The 12,047-nt window shown below is 43.4% G+C and overlaps 1 protein-coding gene and 1 pseudogene across 4 annotated transcripts in view; both read left to right on the forward strand.

Moving 5' to 3' along the window:
- RBMS3 (RNA binding motif single stranded interacting protein 3) overlaps positions 1-12,047 on the forward strand; it is an 851,530-nt gene that overhangs the window by 619,296 nt on the left and 220,187 nt on the right. The gene's annotated exons all lie outside the window — the stretch shown is intronic.
- On the forward strand, positions 9,678-9,797 carry LOC136654440 (5S ribosomal RNA; annotated as a pseudogene).

Below are 12,047 nucleotides of genomic sequence, written 5' to 3' on the forward strand. Positions count from 1 at the left end.
AAACTTCAACTAATATTTTGAAGACATAGATATCAGTTGTATGTCTCTTTTATTTCTGTGTGGATTTGGTGGGGAATGGGAAGGGATCTAAGGCTACAGTCCTATACACACTTAATAGGGAGTAATTTCCACTGAACTCGCTGGGACTTACTTCTGAGTACAATGTGTAAGATTGCACTATTAATCTCTGAATTTCCATCACTTTCCATTTGTGAGGGTAGACACAGAGGGAAGCAAAGCATTTAGGTCAAAGAAGCTGTCAAGCTTCAATACAGAGTATTCCTGTGTTCTTTAATATAGCTCAGAGCAATTATAGCACATGTACAAAGGTAATGCCCTATCCTGTTTCCCCAAACTAGATTGTCTATAAAATTCATGAATCTTGTAGGTAAAATGAATAACTCTACAGTGGAAATCTATAGTGTGTCTTCATTTGAAAACAAATTTTCAGCAATTCCATTTTATTTCCTGCTCTACCTTTCTTCGTGGTAGTTTTGTGGAAGTAGCATACAGTGTAGTTGCAATGAGAGATATGTATCCAATATCTCATGCCATTAATGCTCATGGATTTGTAACGAGGCATAGCAAAGTTACATTTTGAAAAACACTGTAATAACTGTTTAATCAATGAAAAGATAACTATTTTATCAAATGGGATTCTAGGGAGCCTGTAGTTTATCCATGCTGTCCCAGAGGAAAGAATTAAACATTCTCCTCTCAAGTACCACTTCTCCAATCGGTTTAACAGCACCCTATGACTGTTTTGAATGTTTTTTAAGCGCCCTGAGAGTATTCATCGTACTCCCATGTCACGTCTAGTTGAATCCACAGAGAGCATGAGGAAGAAAGACATTTTGCTTACCTGTTACACTGGTATTCTTTGAAGGGTCATCCGTGCAGTTGTACAGCCCTCCCTCTTTCCCCACTGTTGGTGCTTCCAGTTTATCAGAGCATTTGCAGAGAGGAAAAATCTCTCTATCTGAGAAGATGGGCAAGAGCATCGTTTTCCTAAGCTAGAACTCTAGAGCAGTGGTTACCAAACTTTTTAGCACTTTAAAAAATGACACTCAATCAGTACGCACCTAAGTTTACCAGACTTTTAAAAAAGGAGATCTAGAAAGAAATGTTTATTTACAGGAAATAATATCCAGAAGAAAAAAAAATTATGAACCCTATATAATCCTCAAACATTTAGCTGAGCTCCTTGCAGGGTAGTTATCAGCTTTCTGATTTTTGAATAGCTTCAAGGCTTGATGCAATTCAAGCCTTGATCAGTTATCTGATCTTTCCATCACCCTTGCATGACCCACCAAAAATCAGGTTGTAATGCACCAGCGGGTCCAGACCCACAGTTTGGGAACCACTGCTCTGGAGCTTTCTGGAGAACGTTCTACTGCACAATCAGAGAACATGACTGCACAGATGGCTATTTGAAAAACACAGGATAAACAACCTGGCTTACTTCGGAAGCTTTTGTTTGTTTGTGTACGCATACACATGCACATGTGTGCATATGTTGGGGGAGTTTTTCCTTTCATGGTGGACAGTTTCCTGAGAAAACTTTTCCCACCTCTATTAATATTCCCCTGTGAAGTCAACTTCAGGGCAGTGTTGAGTACATTCCAAGTGCTATCTCTCAGAGATTCCCCAGAATCCTCTGCAAGACCATGCCTAAATTCCATGGCAGAATGGGCTTGGTGGAATGGGTTTCTGGAATTTAGGAGGTTTGAAAATGACTGGTTGTTGCTTTCTAGCAACTCACTTGTTGAAGAGCAGTACAATTGGGTTTACATGTTTTCAAACTGTACAAAACACCTATCGTGTTCCTTCCCAGTTGTAAATGTTACACTGAGTGAACAAGAGTGAAATGTTAGCACTAAGTAAAGCTACAAAGAGGTGATAATGCAGAACTACTACTGCTAAACTGTCAATTCCCCAGGCAACTGGATCATCGTTTTATGTTCTGTTCACCTACATGATACATGAGTACTTCTCCATCTGTTCAACCCACCTCTGCCAAAAATGGCCAGACTAATCAGACAAGCTTGGCAAAACATTCTGGAGGTCAATATACTTTGACACTGGCAAGTCACAGTGGAGGAAGCCCAGCCAAATTCCTGGGATTGTGCTCTGCCACTAGCCCCTGTACGTTATATGGGCTGAAAATGGTAACTCTGTGGATTGAGAAATAAGACTTTCTTTTTATAATGTTGATGCTTTGGAGCATTTAGTAAAGGAAAGAGTCAGATAGTTAGAAGAGTGATTTACAGCCCGAACATAACCAACTTTCCAGCACTGATGCAGCTTTGCCAATGGGGCATGCGCTGCATTCTGTGGTGAGGGGGCAGTCAGGGAAGCCTCCACTAGGCAAGGGAACTGTACTGCAACTGCACCAGTGGTGGAAAGTTGGTTAGGATTGGGCTGTTACCTTCCTAGAAAGAAGGTAGAAGGAGGAGGATGCTGGTATGTTCGTTTTGTCAAGATCCGTGGATGAATTAATGATGGAGGCAAAATTAGTAGGTCAGCAAGCAACACATCCATCCCCACGCAAATGCTTATAAATATGTAAATTACAAATTACGTACACTGCCAATTTCAGGAACAGAGCAAACTCAGAAAACAGAATCCTCTCCCCAACCCCACAGCAGTATATGTCTCCTACAAACCCTGGCCCGCGGGCCATTTGCAGCTCTTGGGGACCCCCAATCTGGCGCACAGGGATCTCCCAGCCTCTAATGAGCCTCTGGTCCATCAGAGACTGTTGGAGCAATGGCCCGCGACTGCCAGTCACTATCGCCAGACACAAACTGCGGGCTGAGTTAGAGCAAGGCCTTTTATAGTCTCCATGTGTTTTCGCTTTTCTCTAGGCATTATTTTAACCTCCTTCCCATTGCCTCTGAACAACTTGTGTCTCCATTTGTTTCTGGCTTGGTCTGTATGCTTTCACTGTGCAAGAGGTGTGTGGCAAACAGTTCATAGTTCTCATGTGGTTCTAAATGCCTGTATTACCGTTCTCATGTGTATTATAAATAAGATCAGTAAAATTCCTCCATTCATATAAGTTCCGTCTCTAAGGGAGCAATCCTAACCGGCACTTATGCCAGCATAGGTGCTCCGGAGGAGTCACAAACGTGCCATAAAGCATGTTTGCGCCTCCTTAGGCAGGAGCCGCATCGGCGCATCCAGATGCGCCGACGTGCGGATGGAGGCAGAAACCTCCGCTGCAGCTCTCATGTCGTTGCTTGTGCCTGTGCGAGCACGCCGAAACAAGCAGCAAAGGTAGGCTTGGGGGGCGTGGGGAGGGGGCGGGAGAGGGCATTACTGGACGGGGGAGGGTGGGCCCACGGGGCGGGCGCGCGGGGAGCCAGGGGTAGGGCTGGGGCCCAGCAGTTATGCCAGCAGTTATACCCAGCAGCGGCTTCAAGCCGCTCCGCTCTCCTCGGACTTACGCCACCTCCGGAGGTGGCGCAGGTCCGAGGAGACCCATAGGGGCGCGCAGCCCTTACCCACAGGTAAGGCAGAGCCATTGCCCGCTGCAATCCCACGCTGGATGCAGCGCAAGCCTCTTGACTTGTCTGCTCCAGCGCGGGTTAGGATTGTGCCCTAATGCATTCGTTTATGTAAATTTATTCAAATTTGAAAAAATGTAAATTAATTCCTTTTTTCCTGGCCCCCAACACAGTGTCAGAGAGATGATGTGACACCCCTGCCAAAACGTTTGCCCACTCCTTGCTAGAGTAACTGCCATGGGGTTTTCGGAGGCAAAGGAGCTAAAGTTTCAGGGCAAAGTCTTTTTTATGTTGCAGCAGTAAAAGCCATGGAGAAGAACAGGCTGATAACCATTCATGGAACTATAAGCCTTGGTGTGGTCCAGTAGATATACGTGAACTCACTGAGGAGGTTTATATGGACATTTCTCCTAATTTAGGGTTATGGATGGCCTTGGATAAATTGTTCTTCCTGAGTCTCATTCTCCCATCTGAAGAGGGAAATAAAGCCAGTCTTGCTGCAGAATTATTAAGAAAAAAACAAGAGAGGTTGCATGTTCAAAGAGCGTAGTAATAAATGATTGCATTTAAAATTCTTAATAGTTTGAAGACTAGTGAATCTTTTAAAGCTTTTTAGCATGGGAAGAAAGAGCAAAGAAAAACATGTGGAACAATTAAAAAATTGTTATGACAAAGCCTTTTTCCCAAGATGGAAGCCTTGTTTGAACTATCAAATGAATACCCTTTAAAGCATCTCTCTGTCTTCCCATTTGTCTGTCTGGTCCTTTCCAGCTTTTATTACAGTCTGTTTTCATATACAATAGATTGCCAGAATCATGATTAAGAAGCTTATTCCAATGCATTAAAAATGTTTAAATGGGGGAGGGGGAGGAGAGACCCAAAGTAGTAATTGCCAAAATTTAATCAAGGATTTAATTTGTACTGCAAACCAGCCAAGTGGATTTTGCCATTTTCCTTGTGCTGTTTGTACAAGGAAATTAAAAAGTATAAAGAGTCAGAAACTCAGCAGCCTCACCCTTGAAGAACACTGCAACATGCCCACTTATTCTCATTAGCCCTATTATATCCAACTTGCTCCTCGAGGCTTGCAGTTTATAAAGCCAGACCACAGACCGGTGGAAAAAGAGATGATAGCATTTCCCTCTCTCCTGATGTTGTAAATTATTGCCAGCCCAGTTTAGATGATTTCAGCATGCATTGCTGTAAGCATTTCAATGGTGGATTAAGTATCCCCTTGCTTAATACCACTTAGTAATAAATGCCTTAATCTTTGCATGTCGTTCTTAGCTATATGGTAATAACAAAAAGAAAAGAGGCTCTCCTGCTTAGAAATCTAAAAAAAAATAACTTGCATTTACAGCAGAGAAATGCATACATAGCTTATTATGCTGCATCCATTTCATTAACGCTAATAAGGTATTTCCATGCCCTACGTATCTGTTTAAATAGGTTTTCAGCTACCTTGTAAATCAGTAGTTCCCAACCTTCATGAACCCACAGACCACTGAGGAAAAAATTGGAATCGTTGTGGACACTCTGCAGATGTGGGTGGTCTGGTCTCTGCCCTCCCTGATGGTCTGTCTCTTAAGCTCTCCCCCACAGAGAGAGAATGGACTGCCCACAGCCACAGCTGACACTTCAGTGGCTGTGGGTAGTCTGTTTTCCTCCCCCTTTGGTGGTCCGTGGGAGATTGCTTGCTCGTTGAGACACTGGAAGTGATTTTTTTTTTCTCTGAGACCTCATGGACCACTTCTCAGGGTCTCACGGACCACCTGTGGTCCACAGACCACTGGTTGGGAACCAGTGATATAAATGATACAGAATTAAAATGGCAACAACCAGAGATCCTGGGAGGGGAGAGAAGAAAAGTATTCTATAAATTGTCTATTTTGGCAATGACAGTATGGTCAGATGTACATTAAAATGATGAACCCGAATAAGGTATTTATTTTTTATTTTAAATATTTTCAGACTGTTAAAGGAACTGTTGAGACATCAAATACAATGATTAAAAAGATTACAGCCCTCCAGAAGACAAAAATTAAGCATAAAAAACAATGAAGATACTAAGAGCTAAAAATAACAAGAGAGAAGAGGTATCAACCAAATCAATAAAATGTCCAAAGAAATAGATAAGTTTCTGCAGCCTGCTTTAATGGCTGGTAGTGACCATACTAGTTGGGCTTCTTGGGAATTGCTAAATATTGAACATCAATATTTCCCATATCTATTGGAAATGCTAAATGTGCAGTGGTGTTGGTCGCCATCACAAGCATGACACAGTAAAAGGGAATCCAATGAATAATTTAAAAAATAGGAAATGAGTCTCTCTCAAGTTTGTTCTTTCTGGACTTGACCCTGCCTCCCCCTTCCTCTGCAGCACTTGTTCCCACTTTCCTCCCCATTACAGTGTTGCAGAACGTGTATTCTTGGGACTCAAAGATTCCAGATATCCTTGATAGCTTTCTCAACTAACCTTTTGCTCAGCTGCTCATCATTTAAACGGGGGTTGTTCCCCATGGATTAGGCCTCCCTTGGTAGCATTTCACCTCCATTAAAATAAATGAGAGCTTTACCACTAATAGCTTTAGTAATAGGGATTGCAATTGCAGTCCTGGCCCTGTGCTGCTAAAGGGCCATGACCACAAAATGCCACCCTCCCCCAAGACCTAAAAACATCACTTCTGGTTTTCAGAAAACAGGAAGTGTCTTCTGAAGGTCTAGAAAGGTTTCAGGTCCTAAACCGGAAGTGACATTTTAAAACTTCCAGTTTTTGCCAGTGGGGGATTGAATTAGATTCTCCAAGGAAACACTTCACTCATCCTTTGCATCTCTCTCTCCCTCCCTCTCCTCTTCACTGTATCTAGGTGAACAGATAAAATGGTGAAAAATTTGGCTTCCTGGCTCTTTGGGAATTTAACTGCATTTCAATGTTCCACACATGCATTTATTTTGGCATTTTGACATGAAGATGGGAGAGGACTCTATAAAAGAGAATTCATCTCAATTTTGCCTTGGAAACATTTTGGGAAAGAAAAAAAAAAGATTTTTCTTGAATTCCCTACATCTTTATTTGGTACTCTATTTCCATACTATCTACCAACGCTGTCAGTTCTATTTCCTGCTATTTACTTATAAAATATTGACTAAGGGAAGAAATTTCAGGGAATGCTTCAACAGACTCATGTTGCACATGCCTCAGAGATGTTAAAGGGATTGAACAGTGTTGGAACATTGTGTCAGTTCTGACCCCAGCCAAGCAACCTCTGCCATGGTGTGATTATCTGAGACCTTTCCACTGTGACAAGACCACCCTGCAGCTTTGACCATGAAACTGTTTCATAATTACAAGGCAAAGAAACAAACAAAAAACAGATACTCTTCTGTCACCCATCTGCAGATCAAAATGCTGATGATGACCTTTAAATCCCTAATGGCTTGGTACCTGGGAAACTACAGAAGCACCTGCTTTCACTGGGGGATGTCAAGGGTCACCCAGATTAGACACTGACTGAGGACATACCCATAACAGAGGGACCCCAAGTGCACCACCCCTCTGAGTGTTCTGCACAGAGTGCTAGGGGGCTTTGTACAGGGCTGTGCCCCAAGACACCCAGCACACTAAGATAATCTGAACCTTGGGAATCAGGCAACCATGGCAACTATGGCTCCCGACTATGGCATTCTTGACCCAATCCTATCCAACATTCCAGCACCAGTGAAGCCACAATGCAGCCTTGAGGTAAGGGAACACATGTTCACATACCTTGAGAAGGCCTCAGTGACTGCCCCTTCACTGCAGGATGCAGGATGACCCATTGGCACAGCTCCAGCAATACTGGAAAACGGGATAGGATTGGGCCCTCTGGTCTTTGTCATTTTAGGGGGTGTCTACACTGTTGTTTGTTTGCCACTAGACAAAGACTTTTTTAAAAAAATTATCCTGGGTCTTTTAAATTGTCTTTCAAACTGAGCTGCTTTCAGCTGATGTTTGAACTGCTGGATTATAATTTACTTATTTACTGTAAATATTGTTTCATTGTTTCTGGAACCTACCCTGAAAATAATACTGAAGGGCAGTATACTGTTCTGCAGAAGGTATTTGTACAATGATTATTTTTGCACTGTGTCACCGATTGCCTAATTCTGGTGCTTGCCTTCCTCTGCCCCAGTAATGTTTGAGTGGCACCCTACTCTCTGCCTTTGGAAATGGAAGGTGACAGTCTTCTCCCCTGGACCATATTTTGAAATTCAGAAAATGTTAGGGAGTCATCCACCTTCCACTGGAGTCACTGAAAAAGCAGAACTGAATTACACCTTTCAGCTGCAATCCCTCCTCCTGAGCTATGGAAGAGCAGAGCACTGCAGGCAGCTATCTATCATGGTCTTATACTGCTGCCGCCACACAGTATGTGGCTTTCCTGCCGTGAGCTCATTCCCCCCTGTGTTGGGATTGTCTCCCAGCATGGAGTGAGTAGAGTGGAGGGGAGAATTACGACAAGAAATATTTGGTTGCCATGCAGGCACTTCAACCCTCCACCCCAGTCATTCCCTGCTACTTGCTATTGGATTTGCTGTTACCAACAATGCTTTTTAAAAGGTATGTACATGCAGGGCCTCTGAGAGGAATTTTATCAGGGGATACAAAGTTTCTTTTGGGCCCCTTTGCAAAGGGGGAGGGGTGAAACAGGGTGGGGGAAGGTGGTGATGGGGAGCAGAATGGGGCAGGGAGGGGCGAAACAGGGTAGAGGGAGGATCGAGGCAGCTGGAAAAGCCTTTGGAGCCCAGGTCTACTGAACCATGAGGCATCAGTAGGGTACCCAGCATCCCAGTCATGATACTGTCCCCAGCATCCCATGCGGGCAACAAGTCTGAGTAGATGGGAAAAATGTAGGAATTCAGACAATTTCTGGGCCCCTCCTTTGGCTCCTGGGCCCCCCTTTTGACCCTGGGCCCGGGTACAAATTACCCCCTTTACCCCCCTCTTCTAGGCCCTGTGTACATGTAACATGTTCACACATGGGACAATTTTGTGTGCAGGGATCCGTGTAGTGGCCAGTGGCACAGCTGCTAATTTGGTAGAGAAAGGACAATGGAGGTGGTGATGCTGAAAGGTTCAATGGAAAATTCTGTTCTAGTGACTCAGAATGGGAAGATTCAAAATTGGGGTCTCAAAGAACTTCCTCATGCCTTAGCTAGACAGGGAAAAAGTAAATCTACCATTCACACGATTCTGTACTTGTGAAGTGTACTGTACTGAACGGTAAGTGAAGGCTTTTAGAAGGAGGAGAAATGCGAAGAGTAGAGGACAGAGCAACTCCTTAGAAAGGGGCAAAGTAAGTAGGGGGAAATAAGGAGAGGAGATTAGGTGCTGAATCCTATCCTCCTCCCTCCAAAGAAGCTACCACTTCATCCTGTGGAATAGGGGCAGATTGGGAGAGGAAAGGGACAATATTGTCCTACCTCCCCACAATCCACTTGCGCAGCAGTGGGTCTCCTCGGACCTGTGGCAGGTCTTTAGCTGACACAAGTCCAAGGAGAGAAAGGGAGAAATTAGCTGCTATAAATTGAGGTGCTGGGGGTGAACCTTGCTGTTGTTACTGCCCCTGCTGCAGGTTAGTATGGGGGGCTGGAGAAGGGTTTGGACCCTGTTATGCTCCTGATGACATCATTGAGAATGCAATGAAAAAAAAAAAAAGACCTGTGATTGTGGTTAGAAAGAATTGAGCTATTTTTTCTGGCTTTGTAAAGAAACTCACTCAGCTAACCAAGCCCAATTATGGATTAAGTTTTGGGAGTTTGTGCATTGCTATTTTTATGGGTCAGAGATATTGGGGGGGGGGGCAGCCTCCACATATTCCTCATGGAATCCCCACATCTTGTGATCTAGCTCTGGGCTTGTTTTTGTTTAGTTTGTGGTTTTGAGGCAGGAAAGCAGAAATAGTGGCCATCATTGCAGTCCTTCTAGCATGCTGAGGAAATAAAAAAATGTGGTGAGCATCACTTGCTCCCGGTGGCATCTCACCATGCTGCTCTGGGGAAACATAATGGAAGTGGAATGCTTGGGGTGGTAAGCTTCCAGCACATCGTTCTGGGAATTTGCTTTCTGAATTTGTGAACAGCCACATCCTGCTTATGTTCCCTTACGTTCCCTAACTGCCTTATTGTGACATCAGCAACTGTTACCCTGCAGATGCCTGATCTCATCTGATCTCGGAAGCTAAGCAGGGTCAGGCCTGGTTAGTACTTGGATGGGAGACCGCCTGGGAATACCAGGTGCTGTAGGCTTATATCATAGTCTTTTGAGACTGAAGGTTGCCAACCAGTGCAGTCAGAAAGTTCACCTCCAGGAGAGCAGAATTAACATGTCACATTGTAGTTTCTCCACAGCTGACACTTTGGAGTCACCCTCAAGCTCAGGAATGAGTAAAATAGGGGTGTTTTTCTTTTTCTTTTTCTTTTTTAAATGAATAAAACCAATAACACCTCTGTTATGTTAGGGAATCAATCATAAGCTTGAGCTCATTCGTTCCACTACACTGTAGTCATATAAGAAGAGGCTTGCTTGTTCCAAGGGGGAAAAAGTATGAATAATGTGATAAAACAAAATGAACTGCAGAATATATTCTAGCCAGCAGCCAAGAAATTATTTACACTGACACACATTACAGGTACAGTATGTTTGCTGTCTAGATGATTGCATTCTGTATTTTTTTTTCTTAATATATGCTCTTGAGTGGGTATTTGGTTGTCCCACTAATCTTGTGTTTGCACATGCATGCATGTTTCTGCCTTAATGCATGTGCTAGTGAGATCCCATGGTAGCTATCCCCTCCCCAAATGGCATTGTCAGACTGGGTGGGGTAGTGCAGCTTTGGAAAGGAACACATGATCAGTGTGACCCCATGTGATCATCAGTTTCACTGGAGTTAGTTCTGCAGCCGGAGAAAAAGGGAGATGCATTCTAGGACCTGGGAGTTAACAGCTGCTTCTGACTCACCACACCTAGGAATAAGCTCTGCCTCACCCTGTCCAGACCACTTTGGAGCACCTTTTCCAATAGTCACCATTGGCAGTTAATGCTGTTGCTATAAAGGAGCATGAGTTTTCAGAACTTGGAGTTAACAACTACTTATCTCTGAACAGAACCCTAGGAAAAATATCTCCGCCACACTTAGGTCTCAGCTTTCTTTCTTTTTCCCCTCCTTTTTAAATAGATTTATGTTACAGTGTCCTTTTGCGATCATTTGGTCTCCTTTACAGCTGCTGTTATCTTTAGATTGTGAGTTCCTTGGGATGGTGCTTATTGTAAAAAAAAAAAAATGTACACCCATTTGAATCCATGAGATATAGTGTGATATAAATCAAAGTAACAAATGGATAAATACAAGAATGGTAAATATATATTTACCATTCCTGTATTTATCCATTTGTTACTTTGACTGATTTATATCACGCTGAATATATTTGGACTGGGGAACACTGACCATTTTGGAGTAGCCACTGGCAAAGCCTATCTCAATATGGATGGAGCATATCTCGATATGGATGGAGTTGTTGAGAGGACATTACTGGCTGGTAATATTAATACCAGTCTGGGATGTTGAACGTGAACGAATGAATGTCTAACGTGCCTTGGAGTCCTGATTACTTTAGAAGAAAACAGCAATAAGCATTTGGGTTGACTCAGGGGTCACCAAAAACTTTGTACAACTTTTCACGGCCTATCGCATGGTATTTAAGTAACAGCGTTGGTGGATTAAGAAGTTTTCTTGGACACCAAGCTGGGGATATTATTATGACAGCAGGAGATGTTGCTGGTGCAGCAATCTTGGTCAGCAGAACTTAATCTAATTTTAAATGTTATAGATTAATTGTTTGCATCCACATTGGTTTACGAAATAAATACCCCTTTGGGAACCCTCACTTTGGAACCATTCCCGGTGGGGGGGGGTGGGCAAAATGGAGCCATACGGCTCCATTCCCCCCCCTCCGGGAATGGCTCCGAAGGGAGGGGCCGCTCACCCACCTCCCTGCCAGGCTGACTACTCCAACCCCCTCCAGCTACACCACCGGGAAGAGTGAAGTCATAGGTTTTTGAAAGAACATTACTGTGTGAGAATTTTTGTTCTGCATAGCTTTTCATTGAGTCAGATGCTTTTTCTGGCTTGATTACTTCCTGATGCCATCTCCCATAAACTATGTCAATTGAGGACAAGTCTATGCTTAGTGGAAAGAATATAGGAACGCCACTACTATGGAACGGCATGGCCAAACTTCAGTATTTCTCTTAATGCTTACAGAGTGCCAGATCTCGAGCAACAAAATCATCTGCAAAAATGAATAAAGGCTCTTCAGCAAAATCAGTTCCGTAACCAGAACTGCTGCGGATTTTATATTGCTGATGATGAATGAATGTCTGAAAGTTATCCTTATGAAGTTTGTGTGTTAAACCAAAATGAAGATGAGCGTTACGTTACAGGCCAGCTCTTTTTTTTCTCCAGCGCTTAATTGATATGCTGTGAAAGAGCTTAATAA

This window comes from Tiliqua scincoides, chromosome 5, assembly GCF_035046505.1.
Source record: "Tiliqua scincoides isolate rTilSci1 chromosome 5, rTilSci1.hap2, whole genome shotgun sequence".
In the NCBI taxonomy this organism is placed as follows: Eukaryota; Metazoa; Chordata; class Lepidosauria; order Squamata; family Scincidae; genus Tiliqua; species Tiliqua scincoides.